This window comes from Rhinatrema bivittatum, chromosome 17, assembly GCF_901001135.1.
Source record: "Rhinatrema bivittatum chromosome 17, aRhiBiv1.1, whole genome shotgun sequence".
NCBI lineage: Eukaryota > Metazoa > Chordata > Amphibia > Gymnophiona > Rhinatrematidae > Rhinatrema > Rhinatrema bivittatum.
The window spans coordinates 31,503,665-31,529,533 of NC_042631.1; the positions used below are offsets into that span (position 1 = coordinate 31,503,665).

A 25,869-nucleotide genomic window follows, 5' to 3' on the forward strand; every position below is an offset into this window, starting at 1 on the left:
GCTTGAGTTTTAACCACTTTGAATATTTCTTGTGCCATCTGCAAATCTAATCACCTAACTCGTTCCTTCCCTTTCCAGGTTGTTAATGAATAAGTTAAACAACGCTGGTACCAGCACAGGTCCCTGAGACACCCTTACATTCTGTATCTTTTTTTTAAATGCTTACCAATCCACTTTCTGATTTCCTGAGGTGTCTCTCATGAGGGACTTTGTCAAATGCTTTGTGAGAATCCAAATACACCACACCGATCGGCTCACCTTTATCCGCATGTTTATTCAAACCTTCAATGAACTCTAATGGATTAGTAAGGCATGGCTTCTCTTTGTTAAATCCATGTTTAACCATATGACCAGACATTTTGCTCTTAACAATATTTTCCACCATTTTACTCAGTACCGTTGTCAGGCTTAGCAATCTAAGCCTTAGGTCGCCCCTGGAGCCCTTTTTCAAAAATTAGCATTACATTGGCCGTACTCCAGTTTTCAGATATTAAACCATGCAAAAGAAGATGGAAAGCAATCAGGTCAAGGAGAAGCTGTTTCTGATGTAACAAGGAGTTTCCTGGACATTTCATCTAGAACAGTCTAAACCACAGTTGTGCCAACGCCATGGGAGCTGTGGGCACTTGAACACGCTCAATATTGAGACTCACCACCTGCCCACATTCCCCTGGCCTGGAATGAAAGCACCCTTTCTTCAGCTCCGCAGCAGTGGTGGTGTTCCTAGGAAAGTTGATTACCTGATCAGACACTTGTTGCCAGTTTTGCCTGCACAATGCATTGCCCCATCTCCAAATCCCAGTTCGTTTCTGACCACTGTATCTCCGGCCATGGCAGGAGACTTTGGCTAGGACAGAGGCACTGAGATGGAAGTACATTGTTAATAGCCACGTCCTCTGCTGCTAATGCTGCATCTTCTGCTGCCATCACTATTGCTTCCTCCAGCTCCAATTTGATGGCTGGGGGTCTACGTTTTAGCAATTCCAGTACACGGTGCAGAGCCAAGCTAACGGATCAGAGGAAGACAACATTTCTTGTTGCTGTCACTGCCTCTCCCTCACCTCCAGGTGAGAAGATGCTGCAATGGGCAAGAAGGATAGTGTAGTCAGAGACATTTAGGCATCCTCAGGCTGGTCTGAGCCTCATGAAGTTAACAGGTTGAGAGGGAGTCAAAAGTTACCAGGTCTCCTCATAATGACATTGACATGAGGCAACATGTGCAGCTTGAGAGAGATGGGAAAGTCTGTCTGCTGCGTATGGAAAAACAGACATGCTGCCACTTTTTCTCAAGCAAATAATTGTTAATGTATTTTGCATTATAATATTATAAGTATAGGTGTGTGCAGCCTTTGAAAACCCAGAGCACAATTATCAAAGATTAGCTCTAACGGCAAAATCTAGTGCAGCTGCTAAAGCATGGCTAAGAACTTGGTCAGTAACCATGCATTTTGTAATAATTTTTGGCCTGCTTGCCAAAAGAATGTTCAAGGCAGCTTACAGCATTATTAGAATTCAGACCTAATACGTCCCTATCCCAAAGAGCTTACAACCTAAGAGGGCATCTGAGGCAATGGGAGATAAAATGACTTGCTCAACATCACAAGGAGTGTCAGCAGGAAAAATGGGATCTGTGACCTGGTTTCCTTGTGTGTTAGCCCAATTCTCTAACCACAAGGGCACTCCTCATTGCAAGAATCACATACTTGCATTATCATTTAAAGGTGTGTTCTTGTGTGGACAAGCTTATGAATGCATTAAAAATATGCCAGAATTAAATTCTTATTTACCGTACATTAGAAGGAATCAAAGGTTTTCTTTTCCAGTCAATAGAAGATGTTTTTCAGTGAACCCGAATACAGTTTTGCAAGAGCTAGAGAGGGAACTTTCAGTTGGCATCATTTAGGAAGTTTGCACTTCAACAAACAAGTATTCAAAAAAGTACTTTTTCAAGAAGAGGAAAAAGATTAGTTTTGGAGGAATGGAGTTCCCTCTTCCTATTCAGTGCATTGATCAGGAAAGCTTTCCTTTTGGAGGAATGGGCTTGTGCGATTAGACACAAGTAGATACTGGAAGTACTCTCTCTCTAGGGTGTGTCATAGAGTTTGCAAACATTTGCGTTTATGCCAATGCATGCTTTAGAAAAGGAGTCCGAGAAATGCAGTTGAAGATTGCAGCAGCACTGTTCGGAATAGGATCCATTATTTATTTATTCAGAATTCAATTTATGAATCACAGCTAACTACAAAGCTCAGTTTATTTTATTTATTACATATCTTATATTACACAACTTCCTAAAATACTTCAGTTCAGTGTGGATCACGTACAACATCCATAAAATTAGTACATATATAAACATATTAAAACCTTAACAATAAAAATACACATTTGTGATTTACAATCCATAAAACAAAAATCATGGAAAGATATCAAATATAGAGCAATAGTATCATCAAAATAAGCTGATAAAATAAGTCAAAATAAAACATCTACACCATAATCCGTTCATAGGTTCCAATGACCTCAGTCATTTGTTATAGAGACTAAACAGGCCTTCAATTATGAAATTTTAAATAGTTCTCCATAGACCTGATCTCAATTAAAAGAATCTTTATGAGCAACAACTGAAAATATTCTACATCTAGTCCTTTCCAACCTAATATCTTGACCTCAGGCATACACAGTAACCCCATTTGAGAAGAACACAATGGCCTGATGGGAACATATTAAGTCAACTGATCCAATAAATAAGCAGGAACCATGTCATGCAAAGGTTTAAAAATCAAGACCAAAATATTAAATTGGATATGAAATTCCACAGGAGCCAGTGTAGCTCTCGAAGTATGGAAATAACAAGGTCTCTCATTTTAAGACCACCTATTAACCTTGCTGTATCTGTATCAGCTGTAGCCTCCTCAGAGAATTCTTTGGTAAATCCATGAACACTACATTACAATAATTATATGGGTTAGCACAAATGCCTGGACTATCATCTCCAAATCCTACGAGGTAAGGAGGGACCTAATCTGATGACTGATTCGGAGATGATAAAAAGGCTTCTTAGTTATCACCATACCTGAGAACTCTCTGGATTTGGTCCAGAGACTGGAATTCTAAGGGAATTCCGTGCCATCACTCAAAAACTCCAGGTGCTGCTGCAGAAGCAGGCCCAGGAAGAAAAGTTGCTGGTGCTGCATGGGCAGGAAGGAGGAGGAGAGCTGGGTCCGCATGGAGAAGAAAGAGGGAAAGTATCTGTTCCAATGGCCAAAAACGTGTAGCAGGGTTGCCATGGCTTCCGTCCTGCAGCAGTCCAAGAAGAGGAGGCCTGGCAGCAGGGTCACTACAGACCCCTCCCACAGCAGCCTGAGAAGATAACCAGAGGCAAGGGGGAGGCTGAAGCCCCCGATAGAGTATGTGTGTGTGTGTGTGTGTGTGTGTGTGTGTGAGAGAGAGAATGCTTTTGTATGTGTGTGTGTGTGAGAGAGAGATAGAATGCTTATGTGTGTGTGTGTGCAGGGCCAGTGTAAGGGTATAGGGCGCCCTAGGCAATCCTTGCGCTGCTGCTGCCCCACACCTCCCCCGGTTGCGCCCTCCCTACCTGTTTCGACGCCTGCTGTCTCTATTTCTCTTTGCCGCAAGTGGGATAGGCCCTGCTTGCGGCACCACCTGGCTGCTCTTCGGCGCCCTCTATGGCTCGGCACCCTAGCCAACCGCCGAAGTTCACCTAATGGATGCGCCAGCCCTGTGTGTGTGTGTGTGTGTGCTTGTCTGTGTGAGAGCGAAAGATCATGTGAGAGTGAGAACGTGTTTATGTGTGTGTGTATGTGCTTCAGAGTGAGAGAGCATGTGAGAATGAGAGCCTGGGTGTGAGCGAGAGAAGGATGGCATGTGACAGTGAGAGCCTCTGTGATGAGAGACAGCATGTGAGAGTGAGAGCCTGTACGGGTGAGCCTGTATGGGTGAGTGAGAGAGAGAGAGAGACAGCATGTGAGACAGCCATTGTGTGTGTGAGAGAGAGACAGCATGTGAGAGCATGTTTGTGTGTGTGTGAGAGAGAGAGAGTGAGACAGCATGTGAGAGTGAGAGCCTGTGTGTGTTTGAAAGAGGAAGAAGACAAGAGGAGGAAGAAGAAACAGAAAGAAAAAGGAACAAGATGATCCACTCCTTGTAAATTTGGAAAACTTCTTACAATAGTTTTGTCTGGTTTTTGACAAATCTAGTCATGTCATCCGCAGCCACAGAATTATTACTTATTCGCCAAGGCACGCACACCATGGGCAATTATGCAATAGAGTTCCGTACCTTATTTTTATTTATTTATTTATTTATTTGGTGCTTTTCTATACCGGCATTCATTATACAATCATATCATGTCAGTTTACATGGAACGGGGGTACAATAACGTTGGCCTCTGAGTTTGGCTGGGGAGAAGATAGTCAAACAGCCATATTCCAGCAAAGTTTAGCTGAGAGAATTAAAGATGAGTTGGCTGACCAAGACCTTCCTCCCTCTCTGGAAGCACTCATTGCCTTGGCTACCTCTGTGGACTTAAGGTTCCAGGAACAGGCTTAGGAGAGGAAGACGTTTCACTGATCTCCTTATTTGACTCTTGACTTCCAGTACCCCAGAACTCCTGCTACAGAGCCTACAATCACTTCCAAAGAACCCATGAGGTTGGGGAGGACTTGGCTCTCGGAAGATGAGAAGCAAAGGTGAAAACAGCATAATCTCTTTCTCTATTGCACAGCACAGGGGCATTTTGCTTGCTGCTTCCTCAAAAATCCAGGAAGTCCTAGGAATGGGGACATAATCAGGAGGACAATGCAGAGCCATCTGACTCTCTCCCCACAGCCAGTAGTATCATATGTCTCACCTTTGGGGAACATACCGGGAGGGCAGAGGCCCTACTTGATTCTGGAGCCAGGAGCAATTTTATTCAGGAATCACTGTTGCGTTAGTATAGCTGGCCTACCATCACCTTGAACGCACCTCACACCATTTCTTCAGTCTATGGCGATCCCCTGTCTGGCTGTGTGCCTTATCTACCTTGCCCATCACCATGCAGATTGGTTCACATCTAGTAAACATCAAGCTCTATGTGCTACCTAAAGTGGTCAACTCTGTCATTTCTGGATTACTCTGGCTGAGGCTCCACCAACCTTCAATTAATTGGCCTACATTGCAAATTACGCATTGGGGCCCCTCTTTCCAGGAGCATAGCACCACTCCGGTTACAGCGACACAGACTACCTTGCCTATCTAGTGGATCTGCTGCTTTGGTACACATCACTTACTGGCCTATGCTATAAGCAACAGCCTAGAACCTTGGCACCTTGCAAATCTACAGACTGTTCAAAATTATCGAAGCCATTTGTTGTGGAGGTAAAAGCCACTGCCAAGAAGGCAGGGGCTGAACTCATTCAGCACGATGATCCTGGTCCCCATGAGTCTCTCTTTAAAGGATCCCTGCCAGCAAAAGAATATCAGCCAGAGAATGCTCCCTCATGTCCGCCCAAAAATCAAAGAAGCCCTGGAATTCATGTCAAACCTCCCAAATCCCCAGATGGTAAAGGTATACTATTGATGTTTCCCCAGAAGCCGAACATAAGAGGTCCGGGGAGAGAGCTTAGAAGGGGGAATACTGTTATGTTTGGCAGCTTGCGGGATGCTCTTACAAGCCGCTGCACTCACGCCAATGCCACCAACATACTTCTTTGTGGCAAACGCCACCAACTTTTCCGTGTGCGACAGGAAACCGCTGGCTCCTACCTCCACCTAGGTACGCATGTGCCTGATGATTCAAAATTAAAGGGTGCATGTAGGAAAATGCTGCAGCACCAAGAGATTCTATCATTCTCTTCAACCCCATAAAAGAGCTCTCCCCCTTGCTTCAACAATGGATCCCTTACCTCGTTCAACCTGCATTCCAGCCTTGCCTCATCCAGCCTGCTTTCCAGCCTTGCCCTATCTCTATTTTCTTGTCCTGTCTGTCTTTGTTCTCTTATCTTTGGAGTCTTCCCATGCCTTGTCTTATCTGCCCTGTCCCCAGAAGCCTACTGACAGCAATTTCAGTGGGTAGTTCTGCAGGCTGGAGAAAATCCAAGAAACCTATTCCATAGGCTTAAAGATGTTGCTTAGAAGTGGTTGCAACCGGAAGGGAACACCAGGGTGAAGATAGCCAAGGCGGTTCTGCTGAAACACTTCTGGACAGCTTCAAAAGGCCCATGCAGTAGTGGATTTGCCAACACCCAAGCCTTACAGTTGAAAAGGCCCTGGGAGTGGCAGAGGCCTATTATCAGGCCCAGTCCATGCCCAAGTCACTACAATTCCAAAAGAAGATAGAGGACAGCAGAGTCCTAAGATTCAGAGGTTTTGACCATCCGTAACTTAGGTTCAGCAGAACTTTTCACCTCACCTGCATACCCCAGTCAGACTGCCATACTTCAGCTGTGGAGAAAGGCAGAGATTGTCCCCACAGGGAAGATGAGCCAATGGATATTAATGCTGTGATCCCACATTTATGTAATTTCGTGGTTGTCTCCAGCCAGGGAGTTTCTACTTTGGGGATTTCATTGGAGCTAGATGGCATTCCAATCCAAGCATTAGTGAACTTTGGGAGTGTGAAAACGCTCATTCGAAGGGAATTGTTGAAGTGAGTCCAGATTGACTACAAATGAGTATCCCATGAGCCGGATACAACTGAAGACCCCGGCCAGATAAGACAAAATTGAGGTGGGAGTTCTTCCTTGGCTACCCAACCCCATGATCATTAGATGGGACTGTCCAAACTTCAAGAATCTCTGAAACTAGCCTATAACAGCTTTGTCCAGCCACAACTATGAAGAGTTGGACTTTCCTGAACTCTTTCCTTTGGAGGACCTTGATCTCTTTCTTAAAGAAGAGTCATAGGAGTCTTGAAGTCCTGGAGACAACATCGACAGTACAAATACATCTATGCTGCTAATTTAGAGGCAGCTGGGGAGGAGGGTTCAGAGTTGGGGGGAAGAACAAGCATCTACCTAGAATGTCTTACTTGGCACCTTTGAGTGGGAAAACAGAGGTGACCCTGGAGCGTTAGGCAAGTCCAGAGGGAGAATAAGTCCTTTAAGTGGTCCCAGGAACATATACAAAGGATGGATGGAAAGGTAGACCCTGGAACACAGCTTATAGATCCTGTTCCACCCTATTTGTTATGAAAGGGGATTTACATTGCCAAGTCACAAAGGGAAGTGAAGAAGGGACATGATAAAACAACTCCTAATTCCCAAACCCTATCATCAGAAGGTCATACACCTGCCCTCCAGAGCTTCCTCCCTGAAATGTTCCAAACAAATAGGTGACTACTCCCACTTCAGGAAGCATATAAAAGCTTGGGTCTTCTGCCAAGATTTTAATGCCCATCCAGGAACTCAAATATGGTATATATTGTAGATTATAAATCAAATGCCTTAAACATGCTGCTATGATGTTATTTATTTTATGGATTCATTATTAGTATTGCTAATAAAAACTATCAAAACTTAGTGTTTGTTGATCTATGTAAAGATAGTCTGAAGATATACTCTTTTATTGTGAATTTGTAACTTTGTTTTTGCTACTATTCTAAATTGTTATTTGACTTTCTTATTGTGAAGCTGCAAATAAATTCTGTTTATATGCTGTATTCTAATACACTGTAAACAGCTTTGGGTGAATTTCATATTTAAAAAAGTAGGTAATAAATTCAAGTAATTCTAGAGAACCTATCTTTATAGGGGGAACAGAAATAGTACTAGTGTAGGTTTTAGCTCTCCCATGTGGGAAACTGAGATGGTGAACTTCTAGACTAAAAATATCCTTGCCACCATCTTAAGCTGTGGAATTTTTAGTTGACATACGTAGGGCAACGTAAGTATGTCCTCTTTGCTGCTTCCTTATAGTTTTTTTTCCCTAAGGAAAGATCCTTTGTATCTCTAGAACTGAGACCTGGCACAGTGAAGAAGACACGGTGCTTTCTTCTATTTTCCCATATTTTTGGAAACCTTTTGGTTAGGAGGAGGAAGTTTTCCTTCTACCCTTCCTTCTTCTGCTATTGGTTTCCCCTTTGATTTAGTGTCTTTTTTTCCTGTTTTTCCAAGTACTCTGTGGCTAAGGGACTCAGTTTTGCTACCATTTTGAGGAAGAGGTGCTCTCCCCATGAGAGGATGTAGGGACTATCGGTGTTGTCAAGGTGGAATGAATCATCATTCATTCCTGAGTAAAGAGGAGTAAAAGAAGTTGGAAGAAGACCAGTGGCACCAAGTAGGTGTATCCATGACCATCTTGCTCAGACCAACAAGGGACGAGAAGCATATGAATGTAGCACTCAGGTATGAAACAACAGAAGGTATGAAACAAAAGAAGTAGGAGAGTCTTGAATAATTGCAGTGAAGATATGCAAAATGGTACTTTTCACTAATAGCACTAAATTGAATTAAGGTCCTATCCATAAGCCATTGGGAGGAGGCTTAAGAACTACCCCAATGATTGGAAAGGAGAAGGAACAAAATTAATTCATTGGAATTGGCTTTAATGTCAGGATACATTTATTGGAACTATATGGTCACACATTTATTGACGAACTAAGTATAACATTGGAATGGTAACTACCAAGTGCTGTAAAGAACCTTTCCATCAGTTTCCATCCTTTATCAGTAAAAGTTAAGTTGGAAAGCATAACAGTTTCCAGCCTGCTTATTACTGCTGTTTACAAGAAAGTGATTATTAGTGTTTTTACCAAGTGACTTTAATGCTTGATTGGGACTCACACAACGCTTAGGGCCCAGGAAGTGATCTTCCTCCACAACAGGGAATCTTAGACATCAGGTTGGATTAACATCGGGAGAGAACTTTAACAACTAAAACCCTTATTTGAAGTGTGGTCTTTGAGGTGCTGTGAAAGTAATCTAGTCCAGCGATTACAGCGGGATAAATGCCCCGCTGAATATACTTGCTTAAAGTTATCCAACTAACCAGAGCTGGATAACGTTAACCGGTTATTCTTTTAAATATTGCCAGTTATGTATAAACATATTCGGCTATGCATAACCGTACAACTTTAGACTTAACCTGATATATTCAAAAAAGAAAATATCCGGTTAAGTTACGTACCATTAAAAAAAACCAAAATCATTGCATCCTGACTCCTGACTCCCTCCCTCCCACCCCAGTGGCAAAAACCCTTTGGGGCTGTACTAGCCACCTCCCCCAAACGGCCCATTTAATGTAAAGAAAATATATATATTGCTGCTGGAAGTCCCCCTCCCTCTTTACCTGCTCTGACTTTGCCTTGTACCTCAAAAATGTACATTTCGCAGCCTTCAGATTCCCCCCCCACCCAAAACACCCCCCCTAACCCTTTCCCTTCTTCCCGCCCCCCCTACCTTTATTTCAAATTGGTTTCCAGTATCGCGGTAGCCTTCTACGATCCGGGACCGGCGCTTCTGGGGGCACCTCTGCCGTTGCTAGGCTATTAGCTTCCATCATAGTAGCCTAGCAATGGCAGAGGCGCCCCCAGAAGTGCCGGCCCCGGATCGTGCTAGGAGGCTATCGCCATACCGGGGACCAACTTGAAATAAAGGTAGGGGGTGGGGAGAAGGGAAAGGGTGGGAATTTTCGGTCCATTTCCTTCCCACTCCCTCCCCCTCATTCTCCCTCCCTCCCTCTATTCTCCCTCCCTCTATTCTCCCTCCCTCTCACCTTCCCCCTCCCCCTCTATTCTCCCTCCCTCTCCCTCCCCCTCTATTCTCCCTCCCTCTCACCTTCCCCCCTCCCTCCTCTATTCTCCCTCCCTCTCACTTCCCCCCTCCCCCCTCTATTCTCCCTCCCTCTCCCTCCCCTCTATTCTCCCTCCCTCTCACCTTCCCCTCTCTCCCCTCTATTCTCCCTCCCCCTCTATTCTCCCTCCCCCTCTATTCTCCCTCCCTCGCACCTTCCCCCTCCCTCTCACTTCCCCCCTCCCCCTCTATTCTCCCTCCCTCTCCCTCCCCCTCTATTCTCCCTCCCTCTCACCCTCTCCTCCCTCTCCTCCCTCTCCCAATGCCCTCCCCTTTCAGCTCATCCGCAGACGGAAGATCTCCGGGGGGGAGGGGGGTGTCCCTCCCGCGCGCGCGGCGCCGCTCCTGCTCGTCGCGGCTTCCGCCGCTACTGCTCCTCCCACTCCTGCTTCTCGCCGCTGCTGCTCCTGCTTCTCGCCGCCGCCGCCGCTCCTGCTTCTCACCGCCACCGCCGCCGCCACAGCTCCTGCGGCCCCAGCGCCATTTTTTTTTTCAGGCACGCTCGGCTCTGACCGACGTGCTCGCCCACGCATGCGCGGTAGAGCTGCTCTCTACTGCGCATTTGCGGGCCGTCGGTCAGAGCCCATTTATAAGGTAGATAATATATATTAACTATACTATAAATATAATATATATAGTATATATATAGTATATATAATATATATATATTATATTTATAGTATAGTTAGTATATATTATATACTATATAATATAGTATATATTATATAGTATATAATATATATATTATATATATATATTATGTATATAGTATAGTTAGTATATATTATATAGTATATAATATATTGATTAGTATAGTATAGTATAGTTTAGTATTGATTAGTATAGTCCTCACTAAGGACATTGTACAGGTCCTTGGTGAGGCCTCACCTGGAGTACTGCGCAGTGCGCTCAGTTCTGGAGACTGTATCTCCGAAGAGACAGAAACAGGATGGAGGTGGTCCAGAGAAGGGCGACCAAAAAGGTGGATGGTCTTCATCGAATGACTTAGGAGGAGAGATTGAAGAATCTAAATATGTACACCCTGGAGGAAAGGAGGAGCAGAGGTGATATGATACAGACTTTCAGATTCTTGAAAGGTTTTAATGATCCAAAGATAACGACAAACCTTTTCCATTGGAAAACAATCAGCAGAACCAGGGGTCATGATTTAAAACTCCAGGGAGGAAGACTCAGAACCAATGTCAGGAAGTATTTCTTCACGGAGAGGGTGGTGGATGCCTGGAATGACCTTCCGGGGGAAGTGGTGAAGAACAAAACTATAAAGGACTTAAAATGGGCGTGGGATCCATAAAGTCTAGAGGATGTGAATGAAGAGTGGGTGGCTCACAGGAACGACGGCTACTACCTGGTGATAATACCCTTATTCAATAAACATAAACACGGTTAATGTGACTCCAACATTGCTCTAAGCTTCAGCGGCAATGAGAAATTTGGAAAAAAGGAATTGCATTCACAAAAAAGCAGGGGGTAGCTTGCTTGTTACGGCTGTTACTACCGCAAACCAAATAAGCCTGATACTTCACTTTCAATGCATATACAGCATAGCTCTCTGCTTCAATGGCAAGAGAGAAAGACTGACACTGCACTTTCAATGCATATCCAGCATAGCTCTCTGCTTCAATGGCAGGGGAGAAAGTTTGACACTTCATGCATATCCAGCATAGCTCTCTGCTTCAACGGCAGGGGAGCAAGACTGATACTTTACTTTAAATGCATAGCCAGCATGGCTCTCTGCTTCAACGGCAGGGGGGAATGAAGAAACGTGGATCTATATTCAGGCAACAACCAACAAGGACTGAATTACATAGTCTGGATAAACTGATAAGCATGGGTGTAGCTTGCTTATTGCAATGGTTAATACCCCTAACTAATTAAGCTATTTTACTTAGATGCAGTTCCAACACTGCTCTCTACATTAATGGCGGAGGTGGAAGGGAAATAGAATAAAAAAGGTTACTAAGAGTCAAGAGAAACAGATAAGTATGCGAGAGAAAAAAAAAAGCTCGAAAGGTTGCTGGGCAGACTGAATGGGCCATTTGGTCTTCTTCTGCCTTCATTTCTATGTTTCTATGTATGTTTCTATAATTAATCAGTCTTTACAGGCAGTGAAGTGCCCAGTGCTTTGAAACAGGCAATAATAAGACCTGTGTTAAAAAAAAAAACCAGTTCTGAATCATGTATCCTATTTTCTAATTATTGTCCCGTAGCCAATGTTTGTTCATTAAGCAAAGTATTGGATAAGTGGGTGTTGACTTAGTTGACTTATTTGGACTTTTTTTTGGAAATGAATAAAATATGTAAACATCATCTAATAAGGAGAGTTACAAAGTCTCCATTTCACAAAGCACTATGGGACGGAGACTGTTAGATTATGTTTACTGGGCAGGGCCGATGCTAGCATTTCTGCTGCCCTGTGCAAAGTTACACTGCATTCTATTTTTATTAACACAGAATTGTTGTTATTTGCCAAATAACCGACCAACACACAGTAGAAAATATCAGTCTCATGCTCTGTCCCAGACTCCCTTTCTCTGCCTACAACAGCACTGCTCCCTCCAGCAATCTAAACTTTCAAAATCGATGCACCCCCTGAACCTATCTTACCCCCATCTACAGATCCAAAATTCCTAAATTGTGCAGGAGTGATCCCCAGGTGCTCTTGCCCCACCTACTGGTACATAAAAATGTCACCGATGTGCCCTGTACACAGCACCATTTTGTTGAACATAAAAACATGCACTGCTGTGTTCCCTCCCAGAAAACCCTGCAAAAAAAAAGACACTTGCAGCTCATATGGTATTAGGCCTATTGTAACTCGTGTTAGGTGCGGGTTTGGTCCTTGGACAGCCTTGAGTAAACTGAATGACAACAATCTGTATTTAGCGAAGGACTGTCTGTATTCTGCATGTATGGCCAAGGCAGGGTAATCTGCTAGCATATAGTGTCCGTGTTGGGATTTTTATCTACCAGCCTGGTTTGTTCTGCTTTCCTAATAGAAGACGTTTTAGGGCCTGGTGTAATATTTGTATGTTGCCTTTTCATAGATAGGGTTGTTCCTGTTTAAGTGCTGACAGTTAGTAATGTATTGGAAGTTTATTATATCATTAAAGGACATATAGAAACATGTAGACAGAAACTGATCAGGAAACCTCAAGAAGCCAAACTCTGTATGCAATGCAGCAATGAAAAACAGAAACATCACCGGTCCTCATAAACAATAAAATAAAAACTGAAGGCTTTTCTTTTTGCTAAGGCATATGTGGACTCCCTGATGTCTAAAGTTATGAGTGCTGTGATGTAGAAATGGCATAATAAATAAATTAAGGACAGTGTTGCTGTCCTGTGTGTGCTACCATAGCAATAGGTGGGTGGGGAGGTAAGGTGGGGATTAGGTCTTCTGAAAAAAGTTTGCATTTTGTTCCCAGTTTGTATCTTTGGGGCATTTAAATGTCTCTATCATATGCCCCATCTCTACTTTTCTGTAGGGTGTGCATATTTAGGTCCTTAAATCTCATGTCACATGGCTTTTGTTACAAGTCCTTCACCATCAAAGAAATCAATAAGGATGTACAGCCCCAAAATTTTCAGTTCAATATTTCATTTCAGAGGAGGTTGGAGTTCATTTGTTTGCAGTTTGTTTAATTTTTTTTTTTTGTTCAGTTCATTTCCCAAACCAAAAAACCATTAAATCAGAAAAAAACACCAGAAACAAAAGAAAATGAACCACTAAAAAAGATGGGTCTTCAGCAGCCCCAGTTCGGCCATCATAGGCAAAAAAAAAAAGCCTGGTCCTGGTGCCAAGGCCTAGTCCTGAACCAGCCTCGGTACCAGGACCTTTCCCCGAGGTTGAGTCATGGCACCAAATCCTAGACCTGGTGCCAGATCCTGGCCCTGAGACCTTAGCACAGCACCAGAGCCCAGCCCTGAGGCCTTATCCCAGCACCAAGGCTTAGGCCTGGACCAGATTTGGCACTGAGGCCTGGTCCTGATGCTGAAGCCTAAACCCAATCCTCAGGCCTGGTTCTAGAACTGAGGCCTACACCCGCCATGATGGTCCATCCCTAAAGTTGGATTCCAGTGTCAAGGCCTAGATCCTCAGTTTGGGCCCAGCCCTGAGATCTGGCTCCAGCATTGAGGGCTAGGCCCTCTATCAGAGCCTGGGCTTGAGGCTTGGTCCCAGCACTGAAACCTATGCCCAGGCCTTGAGCCATCTTCTCCATTTCCTGGCACTTGAAGAATAATAAATGTAGCAGAAGAGGGTGAGGCAAATAAAGTGTAGAGAGCAGTAAATGGTAAATGCAAATAATGACTGTTTTATTGCCAGAGGAGGTAAACAGGATGAGCACCCAGCCCTGACACGAGCTGTGCTTCACAGCTGGCAAAAAGATGAAAAAGTAAGACTTCAAAGTAATGGACAAATAAAGAGGCATCGATATAAATTGTAAAACAATATAATCAATATGAGTTAAGTCAATGAAAGCACTCACTGGCAGAGTGCATCAACAAGTTAAACTTGACAGAGTTTGAGCGGCTTAAGCAGCAAACATCAAAACATAAAGAACATTACTGGGAAATCTTACATTTTGATCTTTTTGCTTTTTGCCAGTTGCCGCCTTGAGACAGCTTTGCCGCAAAACATGGCTCAAGTCAGGGCTGGGTGCTTATCCTGCCTACCTCCACTGTACATCAGACTTTTACTACTGAAGATGCATTATCGCTTTGAATAAAACAGTGATTATTTGCATTTACCATTTACTGGACTTTGCACTTCATTTGCCTCGCCCTCCTCTGCTGCATTTATCTACCCTGTGGGTGTGCTAGTACAGTAAATGATGCCCTCTGACTGGGGGATGGAGCTGGACTGACATCGCATCGGCACCTTCCCCCAGTGTGGATGACGCCATTTTGACGTATGGCCGAGCATTTCTATGGGTTTTTTTTTTCTTTTTCCTTCTTGCCTGCAGAAATAGCTTTCGTTATTGGCCTTCCCCATGTTTAAGGTAATATGAACAGAAGTCAAACATCTGGAGACTTTTTGAAACATAAAGGGAATACGCATTAGCAGATATAGTAATAAATACACAATAGAAGATAAAATAGGAGGTAGGATAAGTTGTCCTTGGGTTTTTGTTTATTTTTCCAGGGGGGGCTGTTCAGATTTGAAAGAATTATAACTGCAGCACAGGAGTCAGGCACAACTTATATAATAAAAACCTCCTCTGCCTGCAAATGTGTTCTATCTCCCTTAAGGAAAGGAGTAATTGGAACAATATAATTAGAAACATAGAAACATAGAAATGACGGCAGAAGAAGACCAAATGGCCCATCGAGTCTGCCCAGCAAGATACGCACTTAATCCATTTTTTTTCCCTTTTTCTCTCTCCCACCTGTTACTATTGGCTTCCAGTACCCTCCAGCCCTAATTCCCCTCCACATCCAGCTCAATTATAGATATTGTAACTGTATCATTTTAGTTTGGTTAGGTTGCCTGACCTTTTATCTACACTGGAAAAAATTATGCATATGTGTAATTCCACTAAAGAGTCCTCAGTTTGTTTCTGCCTCATGAAGATACTGCTAGAGATATGCATCGTTTTGTTTTTTTTTTTTCGTGTCAGGCTTCGTTTCGGGGCCCCTCACGGGAAATTTCGTCTTCCCATGGTTCGGGGGGTTTTCGGGGGGGGGGGCCCAATTTTCATGTTAGTGCACATTAACTCCCGATAGCGCACGCTAACTTCCATTAGCTCGCGCTAACACAAAAAATGAATTTTTTCCAAAATTTCTGAAAAATTTAATTTGTTTTTTGGTTCCCCTGAACCAATACCGAATTAGGCAATTTCAACGAAATTGCACAGCTCAGTGTCTTCTCTGTGAAGTTCTCAGCTCGGTTCCTTTATTTTATGCACTGCTGCTTTTTTATTTCATTGTTGATCCTGAGCTGTTGCTTGTCAATTTTACTTGTATTCTTCCTTCCTTGTTCTTTGAGTGACACAGCACATAATGTACATTTAAAGGGGTCGTTTTGTAACGGTCCACGTACCCTTTCAGTCAAGTACACATATACATGTAAGCTGCACCAGTTTCCAAAGGGAAAGAACGTACATAACTTCCCATCGAAAATGATCCCATCTCAGCTGCTTGCACACAGTTACACCTGCTAATTTGTATGCAGAATTTTTGTCAAGGAAATTTTATGCACATACTGTCAAAAATGCAAATGCAAAATTCTGTACAAACCTCTCCCCCAGGAACATCTCTGCTTACTGCAGGCAAAGTTAGGCATAGGTTTCCCAGATATGAGATGGGAAATTAATTATATGAAAGGCCATTTCTGTGGAAAAAGCAGTTTAACCAAGAGCATGAGCCTCGTTATCCCATGCCGAGTGGCTCTCTACACAACCAATATCTGGAACTGAGTGGAGGAAACATTAAGCATGCTCCAGTTGCTATGTCACTGCAAAAGTCAGGACAAGAGGCAAAAAAAAAAATAAAAAAAGCAGCTGTCCACGTTCAGTCAGCATACCTCCCATACCTCAAACATGTACCTGCCCCTGCTTCATAGGTAACCATAGGGGTAACATTCAAAATCTTTATTTTCTAGCTGAAAAATAACATTTTCCTAAAAAGAAGTAAGTTCAGGACAATTCAGTGCAGGAGTCAACGTGTTCGTGAGCAAAAAAAAAATGAGACACTGAACTCAAACCTCTTAAGCACACTTTCTTTTGCCCTCCCTGCATTGAGGGCATTATTGTATATCAAGCAGCACCACTGCATTCATAGAAAACACACTTGGGCATTCTACAACAAGTCAGAATTCGGCTCAGAGCCTACCGGGGTAACCTGTATTCATAGATCTATAAAACAAAATATTGAGCAAGAAGAGCAGGAAAAGTAGGGAGGAAAACTATAGCCCACCTCCTCTATCCTCACTAGTAAAGGGGGTTTGGGGGTTCTGTCCCATCTGTGGGAAGTTTAACTTCAGGAGTCCACCAGTACACACAACCAGAAACCGGAACCCAAGATGCTTGGCTCCAAAGGAAAGCTGTTACTGTACATAAGAACATAAGAACGTGCCATACTGGGTCAGACCAAGGGTCCATCAAGCCCAGCATCCTCTTTCCAACAGAGGCCAAACCAGGCTACAAGTGCCTAGCAAGAACCTGAAAACTAAGTCTATCCCATGTTACCTTTGCTAGTAATAGCAGTGGCTATTTTCTAAGTCAACTTAATTAATAGCAGGTAATGGACTTCTCCGATGAGAACTTAAACACAGCTATACTAACTGCACTAACCACATCCTCTGGCAAAACATTCCAGAGTTTAATTGTGCGTTGAGTGAAAAAGAACTTTCTCTGATTAGTTTTAAATGTGCCCCATGCTAACTTCAACCGTAATTATCTCACATACACTGCACACAGTACCTGCCATCCAGTTTATTTAGCTGCTAAACCTCCACATCAGTCCCTTCTAATGAGTAAACATAGGATTCTACCTGATTCTTTTAAGCTCCGGTGTTGCTTCTGTAACTCCCAATGCTCCTCTACCAGACACCAGTACCGCAGAGTCCTGGTTCAGAATGATTCTCATACCACCAGCTGCAGGTAAGGCTCCTCTCCTGCAAGCTCTTGATACGGGATGGGTATACGATAAGTATGGCAAAGAGAAAGTTGTGGCAAAGCCTCAAATGTTCAATTTTGTGGCCCACTTAATCCATTTATTTAAAGCAACGAAAATGGAGGCAGTCCATACGTCGAAAGACAAAATGTAAATTCCTCGACACGGCCGTGTTTCGCATGTTAGCTGCGGCGGGAGGAACAGCAACCAATCTTCTCATTAGAACAGCACAAATCACTGTAGCAATGAGGCAAGGCAATCTTATTAGTTTTGGTTCACACCTCCTTGATACTATAAATGATAAGGGGACAGGCAGTCCTGTAGCGTTACTCTTGCTACTCTTTAGGCACCGCAACATTTCCTTCAGCTGCCAAATAACCTTAGAGGTACATTGAAGCCTGGCATGCCTGACTGCGGCAGCTGGCAGGACTGTGTACCTACAAGTATGACAGAGGATACTTACATCTTTTTCCTCTTTCCTCTCCGTTGTACAGAGCAGGCTGCTGCTGTAGGATCCCAGGGAACCTCGAGAGAACTGGTAGTGAAAGCCTCTGTTAAATTTAAGAGCGTTTTCTTCTCCTTCCTCTCTTGGAACTGAGAATTTCCAACCCTTGGAGAGGTGTGCTTCTGCTCTCACCACCTCCCTGCAGGCACTTTGCTCTCTGCAACTCCCTCCTGGAACTCGTTCAGAACTTGCCCTCCATAGGAACACTGCCTTTACGAGCCCAAACAATAGGATAACTTGAGAGCTGGCAGAAACCATTACAGTCCCTGTACAAGGCACATTAGTGGAGAACCCACTGGGGCCCCTACATAGGGAAATGCTGGGCATCACAAATCCATACACTTAAATAGGGAATGACGTGCTGGTTTCCTCATGGAAATGTAAAGCTTGGTTTTAGAATAGGTGCAGCATCGCTAAGGCAATTGAATATAGCATGAGAGCAAGCAAATTGATGTACCTTGTCCACTTTGCAAACTGCAGACCTCCCATGCTCACTTACTCACATTTTAACTGTGTAGTTGTGCCCTCCCCTACTTGAGTGTGGTCATCTCTCCTGTTCTGTGGCCCCCATGAAGCCACACCTTGCCCTCAGTTTTCTCTCTCCTTTCTCCCAATTTTCTCTCCTCTTTGCCAAATTGCCTCTTTTTTAAAGTTCACATCCTTGTCATGTTGATGGCCCTATTAGTTATTCCCGCGTGATTCAGTAAGTAAAATGTGCAGCCAAGCCGCACATTTTACTTTCAGAAATTAGCGCCTACCCAAAGGTAGGCGCCGGGGAAGTGCAAAGAAAAGCAGTATAAACTGCTTTTCTGTACACTTCCAACTTAATATCATGGCGATATTAAGTCGGAGGTCCCAAAAGGTAAAAATAATTAAAAATAAAAATAAAAACATGTAAAATCGGCCTGCTGCTCACGGGTTGAAAACTGGACACTCAATTTTGCCAGCGTCCGGTTTCCGAACCCATGGCTGTCAGTGGGTTTGAGAATCGACACCGGCAAAATTGAGCTTCAGCTGTCAAACTCGCTGACAGCCGCCGCTCCTGTCAAAAAAGAGGCGCTAGGGACGCGCTAGTGTCCCTAGCGCCTCTTTTTACCATGGGCCCTAATTTGAATTTTTTTTTTTTACTGAATCGCACACACAGGAAAGTGGCCTGTGCACGCACCGGGAGAGCGGGCGCGTGCCCGCTCTCCTGCGGCTTTTACTGTATCGGCCTGATTGTGGTATTAATGTCTCCTGATTAATTAAAGAAAACCTGAAAATCTAATTTTCCATAATAAATTCTCTTATTTGTCCTTTCAGTCTGTTTTGAATAGATTGTAAGCTCTACTGAGAAAGATTGTCTTTTATGTGTTTTTATAAGGCGTTTTATATGACAAATAACATTATAGAAATGATAAGTAGAAATAGTAGTAGGAAGGAATGAAGATCAGAAATAGGATGAAGAGAAGGTGAGAGCTCTGGGGAGGGGGAGTGTGAGAAAGAGAGAGGATTTGGGATGGGGGAGAAGAGGGAGAGAGAACCAGAGGATGGGAGGTGGGGAAGATTGGAGAAAGAGGAGGAAGATCAGGAATCTGGGATGGAGGAGAGGGAGGGAGGTTCTGGGATTAAGGCAGGGAAGGAGAAAGTACAAGGAGTTGGTGGTGGGTTCCAGGATCTGGGGAAAAAGAAGAGTAGACAGGAAGACAGTTTCCAGAATCTGGGAGAAAGAATGAGATCAGGGGAGACAGGATCTGTTATGCCTGGTCCTGATCCCCCTCGCATCTCCTTTCTAACCTCCCATCTAATCTGGCACACACACACACACACACACACACACACACGCAGCACTAACCCCTTCTCCCTCACAGAACCCCTTCTCCTGTTCCCCTCTCTCTCACACACAGACACACACACACACACACACACACACACACACACGCAGCACTAACCCCTTCTCCCTCACAGAACCCCTTCTCCTGTTCCCCTCTCTCTCACACACAGACACACACACACACACACACACACGCAGCACTAACCCCTTCTCCCTCACAGAACCCCTTCTCCTGTTCCCCTCTCTCTCACACACAGACACACACACACACACACACACACACACACGCAGCACTAACCCCTTCTCCCTCACAGAACCCCTTCTCCTGTTCCCCTCTCTCTCACACACAGACACACACACACACACACACACATGCAGCACTAACCCCTTCTCCCTCACAGAACCCCTTCTCCTGTTCCCCTCTCTCTCACACACACACACACACACACACACACACACACACGCAGCACTAACCCCTTCTCCCTCACAGAACCCCTTCTCCTGTTCCCCTCTCTCTCACACACAGACACACACACACACACACACACACACACGCAGCACTAACCCCTTCTCCCTCACAGAACCCCTTCTCCTGTTCCCCTCTCTCTCACACACAGACACACACACACACACACACACACGCAGCACTAACCCCTTCTCCCTCACAGAACCCCTTCTCCTGTTCCCCTCTCTCTCACACACAGACACACACACACACACACACACACACGCAGCACTAACCCCTTCTCCCTCACAGAACCCCTTCTCCTGTTCCCCTCTCTCTCACACACAGACACACACACACACACACACACATGCAGCACTAACCCCTTCTCCCTCACAGAACCCCTTCTCCTGTTCCCCTCTCTCTCACACACACACACACACACACACACACACACACACACACACGCAGCACTAACCCCTTCTCCCTCACAGAACCCCTTCTCCTGTTCCCCTCTCTCTCACACACAGACACACACACACACACACACACACACACACACGCAGCACTAACCCCTTCTCCCTCACAGAACCCCTTCTCCTGTTCCCCTCTCTCTCACACACAGACACATGTACCCTGGCCAATGCCTTCTAATCTCCAGCCCTCTATGATCCCCACTTAAGTATCTCCACAACATAATCTCTCTTTGTTCTGTCTGCTCCCGAGTCAGTTCTACCCTCCTGTCCCTGAATGACAGGGGCTGGATTAGGGAGCAGAGTAGCTCTTGTCTGATTTTCTATGTCTGCTCCAGGATCGTCACCTCGCCTCTTGTTCTGGGTAAACTGCCTGGGCTGGACGAGGAAGCAAGAGGGCTGTTCCCTTCTAAGTGAGATTCGGCAGCAAATTTTCTGTCAACCTGTTGCCCCCCGATTTCTGCTGCCCTAGGCACAGGCCTAATGTTCCTATTGATAAATCCAAGCTTATATCTAGCTCCCTAGCTGAGGAGGTTCATGTGGAATCCCCCTGTGGGAATTGCACCCTGGAAGAGTTATCCAAATCAGCTTGAGAACTATGGGGGGGGTCCTTCGCCCAGTGGCGTAGAGATGTGAGAACAGAGTGGATTGCAACCTGGGTCAATGAGCTGGGTGGGTAGAAAAGGGATCAGCCATACACTGAAATGCCCCTGTCTCTTCTGTTGAAGCAAATGAAAGCTGAGCTAAGCTTTCCTTAAGGAGGTCCCTCTGAAACTCTTGCATCATAATTCAACAACTCTTCACAGAAACTACAGCAACTCATTGTTCTCTGTGGAGAGCCACCTGTTTAATCGCCTCCTTGCAAATAAAGTCAGACCAGTTTGGAGCTGCTCCAGCTGTCAAGTGTGCTATTACCTAACAGGACTCGGATCTGTAGCTATAGTGAGGAGTTCCTCCCCCAATGTCCACCTCAATAACTGACTGACCCACAAAATTCAGAACACTGCAGCCAGTCCATGCAAGCCCCCTGATGCAAATGGCTCCAATTTCTTTTGACAATTTCTTGTCATTTTGGTTTTCCTTTTTTTTTTTTTTTGTGCCTATCTTCATTTTCTGTATTTCACAATCCATATTTCTCTTGCCTGAGGTCTCGTCTCATCTCACCTCTCAGCTTTTCCCAACTCATTCTCATAATGACAATTTTCTGTTGGCAAAGACTGCTGGAATTAATTTATCTGTTTTCCTTTTATTTCCTTATTAATGTTCAGGAAAAGGCTGAAAATTGGGCTGAAAATTTGGCTTTTTAAAAAAGCCTTCCCAGGCCTCGATTGAGAACCTCACCCAACATCACAAACACTTTATCAAAAAATGGATTTAAATAAGAAACCACTAACTTCCCCATCATCTCCATTACCGTGTTATTAATGTCATTTGCTTTACAATTGTACTATATTGGAATCGATTTTGCTACCCTGTAAATATTTTGCTGTTCAGTTATCTCCCCCTCCCACCCCCCTTTTTTCTTTTCCAGATCCCAGTTATTTACTTCCCTGTTTTTATTGTAACTGTTGCACTCTCCTAACCATGCTCTTGTTACTGTGGTTTGAGTTCTCTCTACCTTACACACATTGTTAAATGTAAACCGGTTTGATGTGATTCCTGTCATGAAAGCAGGTATAGTAAAAATAATAAATAAATAAATAAATGTCTAACCAACCCATAACAACCTCTTGCGGCATAATTTTGCAATGAGCAAGTAACCGCAGTTCCAACCCAGAGTTTGAAAATGCAAAACTCTGTACTTTCGAGCATTCCCTACCCTAGTCCCTGAAAGGACCTCCACTCAGTATTAATAAAAGCATACATGCTGTAGAATAATGCACACAACTTTGACCTATAGGAAGAGTAGTCAGTTTTCAAAATGCCTTTTGAAATTGCTCTCAATATGTCTTTTGAAATGATTTTCCCTCTTAATAACTGTGTTTATAGCTGAATTTCCCAGTCAATCCAGTGATAGCACTTCCATATAGAAAGCCCATTTTGAAATCCCAAGCCATGTTTCTATTTCTCAGGACAATGAATTTTGTATGTATCTTATTTGTTTTCTATTTCTATACCACCTGCCTTGCCACTTTTTTAGCTCCAGGTGGTTTATAGCAAATAAACTAAATAGATTTTTTTTTAATTTTCTGCTTTTCACACTTTTTTCAGCATTTCAAAGCAGATCACATGCAGGTACTGTCCTATCCCCAGAGGGCTTACAATCTAATAGGGTCATTCATTAAAGCTTTATCGCGTGTGTTAGGGCCCTAACGCACGCGATAAGGCCATATCGCATGTGTTATAATGCTAATGAGGGGGAGGGGAGAGTCGGCGGTGTCTTCACTGCCGGCGATAACATTACCAACACCACCTTTCACGGTGGTGCTATTTGGTGCGAAAGCCAGCAGTGAAGACACTGCAGTGGTACGACGAAGGCTGCAGGCTTTGCATTCCCCCCCCCCCCCCCCCCCCCGTTTTCACTGGATTCATCATTCAGCAATGAATGATGAATCCAGGCCTAAGTTTGTACCTGAGGCAATGGAGGGTAAAGTGACTTGCCCGGGGTCATTGAGGAGCAACAGTGAACCTTGCTCTCCTAGTTCATAGCCCACTGCTGTAACCACTAAGCTACTCCTCCACTCACATAGCTCAACAAACAAGTTATCAATCAAGAGACAACCTAACTGTTATTACCAATAATATACATATAATATACAACCTAATGCAAATAAAAGCTAAAAATCAATAGTGGAATAAGTATTATTTCTAAACCTGCCTAAAACAGAGTTGTACTCTAGCTTATACAAAAACATATTTTGACTTAAAATAAAGAATAAAGCACAGAAAAAATCCCCCCCCCAAAAAAAAAAAATCTAACAGAAGGGTCAAACAAACAGTATATTTATTTATTTATTTGACATGTTTTGTATACCATCATTCGGTTTTGCCATCACAACGGTTTACATGAAAAATATATGAGGACAAAGTAAAATTAGGGTTTTAACAGAGAGTATCATAGTTGAAAACAAGTTAGGTAACATTAGTGGAAGTAATAGTAGGGTTAGTTATTATATATAGGAAAAAGTTCTTGAACGACTATTGTTGGTTTCATGGTTGTGTTGGACCGGGTGTTATCTCTGTTTCTTGGTGTTGTCTGGTTGGGAGTCTGTTGGTGTTGATGATTAAATGCATCCGAGAAGGCTCTGGTAAATAGCCAAGTTTTTAATTATATTTAATTTAATTTAATGTATACAAACAATATAATAATATTCTAAAATAAAAAAAATGTACAACTAGCAATCCCTAAAATTGAAATTGGTAAGATAGCAGTCAAAAACAATAGTACAAAAACAGTGGATAAGAAAAACAATCCGCATTATACAATACAATCAATATAATAATATTTTAAAATAAAGAAAATCACAAAACCAATGATCACTAAAATTGAAACTGGCAAAATAGCAAACAAAAAAATACAATTCAGCTCCAAAAGACTGACATAAACAGCCTAGCCTCTATAGCTTTTCTAAAAGTGACCAGGTTAGTAGCTAAATGTAGCTCTCTTGGAAGTGCATTACACATGACTAATGACATGCTTGCAAGTGTCAAAAAGTGGAATATAAATCAAATAAATAAATATTTAGATAAACAAACAAATAAATAAATAAGTGACTTCCAAAAGAGCCTCATTTGCTGATGTCAGTGACCTTCTTGGGATATAACGCTATAGGCTATCTTTGAGAGAAAATGGGCCAAACCATTTAAGGTTCTAGAAGTTAAAATGAAAACCTTAAAGTGGGCTGAAAGATAAATTGGCAGCCTGTGAAGTTTTCCAATATTGGTCTGATCTGTTCTTTAATTTTACAATTCTGAATTAATTGAATATACATGATTGCCTATCCAAAGTAGTCAGAGTGCACAGCTGTATGTAGTCAGCTGTGAATAATTTTACCGATACAGACTTCCATTGGAGCAGCCTGTGTTTGGCTGTGTATATCCTCACCTACATAGACTCCTGTAGGAGCTCTCAACTGCATTGAACTTTTCATCAAGCAATTATTCTCCTAATTATAAGTGCATCCTTATTTCCTATAGGACTCTTATGAGGACTTTACATGATTTATCATTTCAAATATAGACATTGAAGCATTTTCATAACACGGTGAGAGCTAATATTTTTCTTCTAATATTTTGTCATCTGTGATTCCTTACATTTAATCTTTGCATAAATGAATAGATACATAATCCCAATTTTTTGTGATTCTGTACAGTGTTCCTGCTTTTGTATTTATGATATGTATATTTATTAGCAACACTATCAGTTTGTAGTACTGCCTTAAATATATGTTTTACTATATATATATATATATATATATATATATATATATATATATATATATATATATATAGTAAAACATATATTTATATATATATATATAACAGAAATTGGTCAATGTATGTACCCTATAAAGTGCTCTATTTTAATCACAAAAAAAAACATGAAAGGGAAAAAGGCACTAATGTGATTTCCCAGAGATTGTTGTGGATTGGGGTGAAGAAAGCCACACAATATTTATCCTCTCTCTCTCTCCTTCACACACAAAGGCACTCTCTTTCTCATTCATATGCAGGCTCTCACACACACATGCAGACTCTCTCTCAATCATACAAACATGCAGGCTCTCTCTCACTCATACAAACATGCAGGCTCTTACTCTCTCATGGAAACATGCAGGCTCTCACTCATGCACCCATGCAAGTGCTCTCATGCAGGCTCTCACTCTCGCAAGCACACATGCAGCTACTTTCATACAGACATGTACGTGTGCTTTCTTTCATACATATGCAGGCAGTCACACACATGCAGGCGCTCAATCTCATGCACATATTCAGGCTCTCTCTCATACACACTTGCAAGCTGTCTCTCTTTCATACACACATGCAGACTCTCTTATACACACACATGCAGGCTCACTCTCTTTCATACACACATATAGGCGCTCTCTCTCATGCATATATTCAGGCTCTCTCTCTGTTTTATACACACATGTTGGTGCTTTTTCTCATACATAGGGGCAAAGTGCAGGAAAATTTTAGTCCAGGGGATTTTTTTTAAATCGGCCTATTGCGGGTATCTGATTCACTCATATTTTGTACATTATGTG

The 25,869-nt window shown here is 43.1% G+C and overlaps 1 protein-coding gene across 12 annotated transcripts in view; it reads right to left on the reverse strand.

Annotated features, from left to right (window-relative positions):
• LOC115079185 (alpha-(1,3)-fucosyltransferase 6-like) overlaps window positions 1–25,869 on the reverse strand; it is a 96,617-nt gene that overhangs the window by 16,347 nt on the left and 54,401 nt on the right. For 3 of the 12 annotated variants that reach the window (XM_029582414.1, XM_029582413.1, XM_029582409.1), the window contains exon 1: window positions 17,305–17,879. The exons of 4 other annotated variants lie outside the window; for them this stretch is intronic. The gene's annotated coding sequence lies outside the window, so the exon portion shown is untranslated. 5 more of the 12 variants (XM_029582415.1, XM_029582411.1, XR_003853217.1 and 2 more) reach the window with 3 other exon arrangements.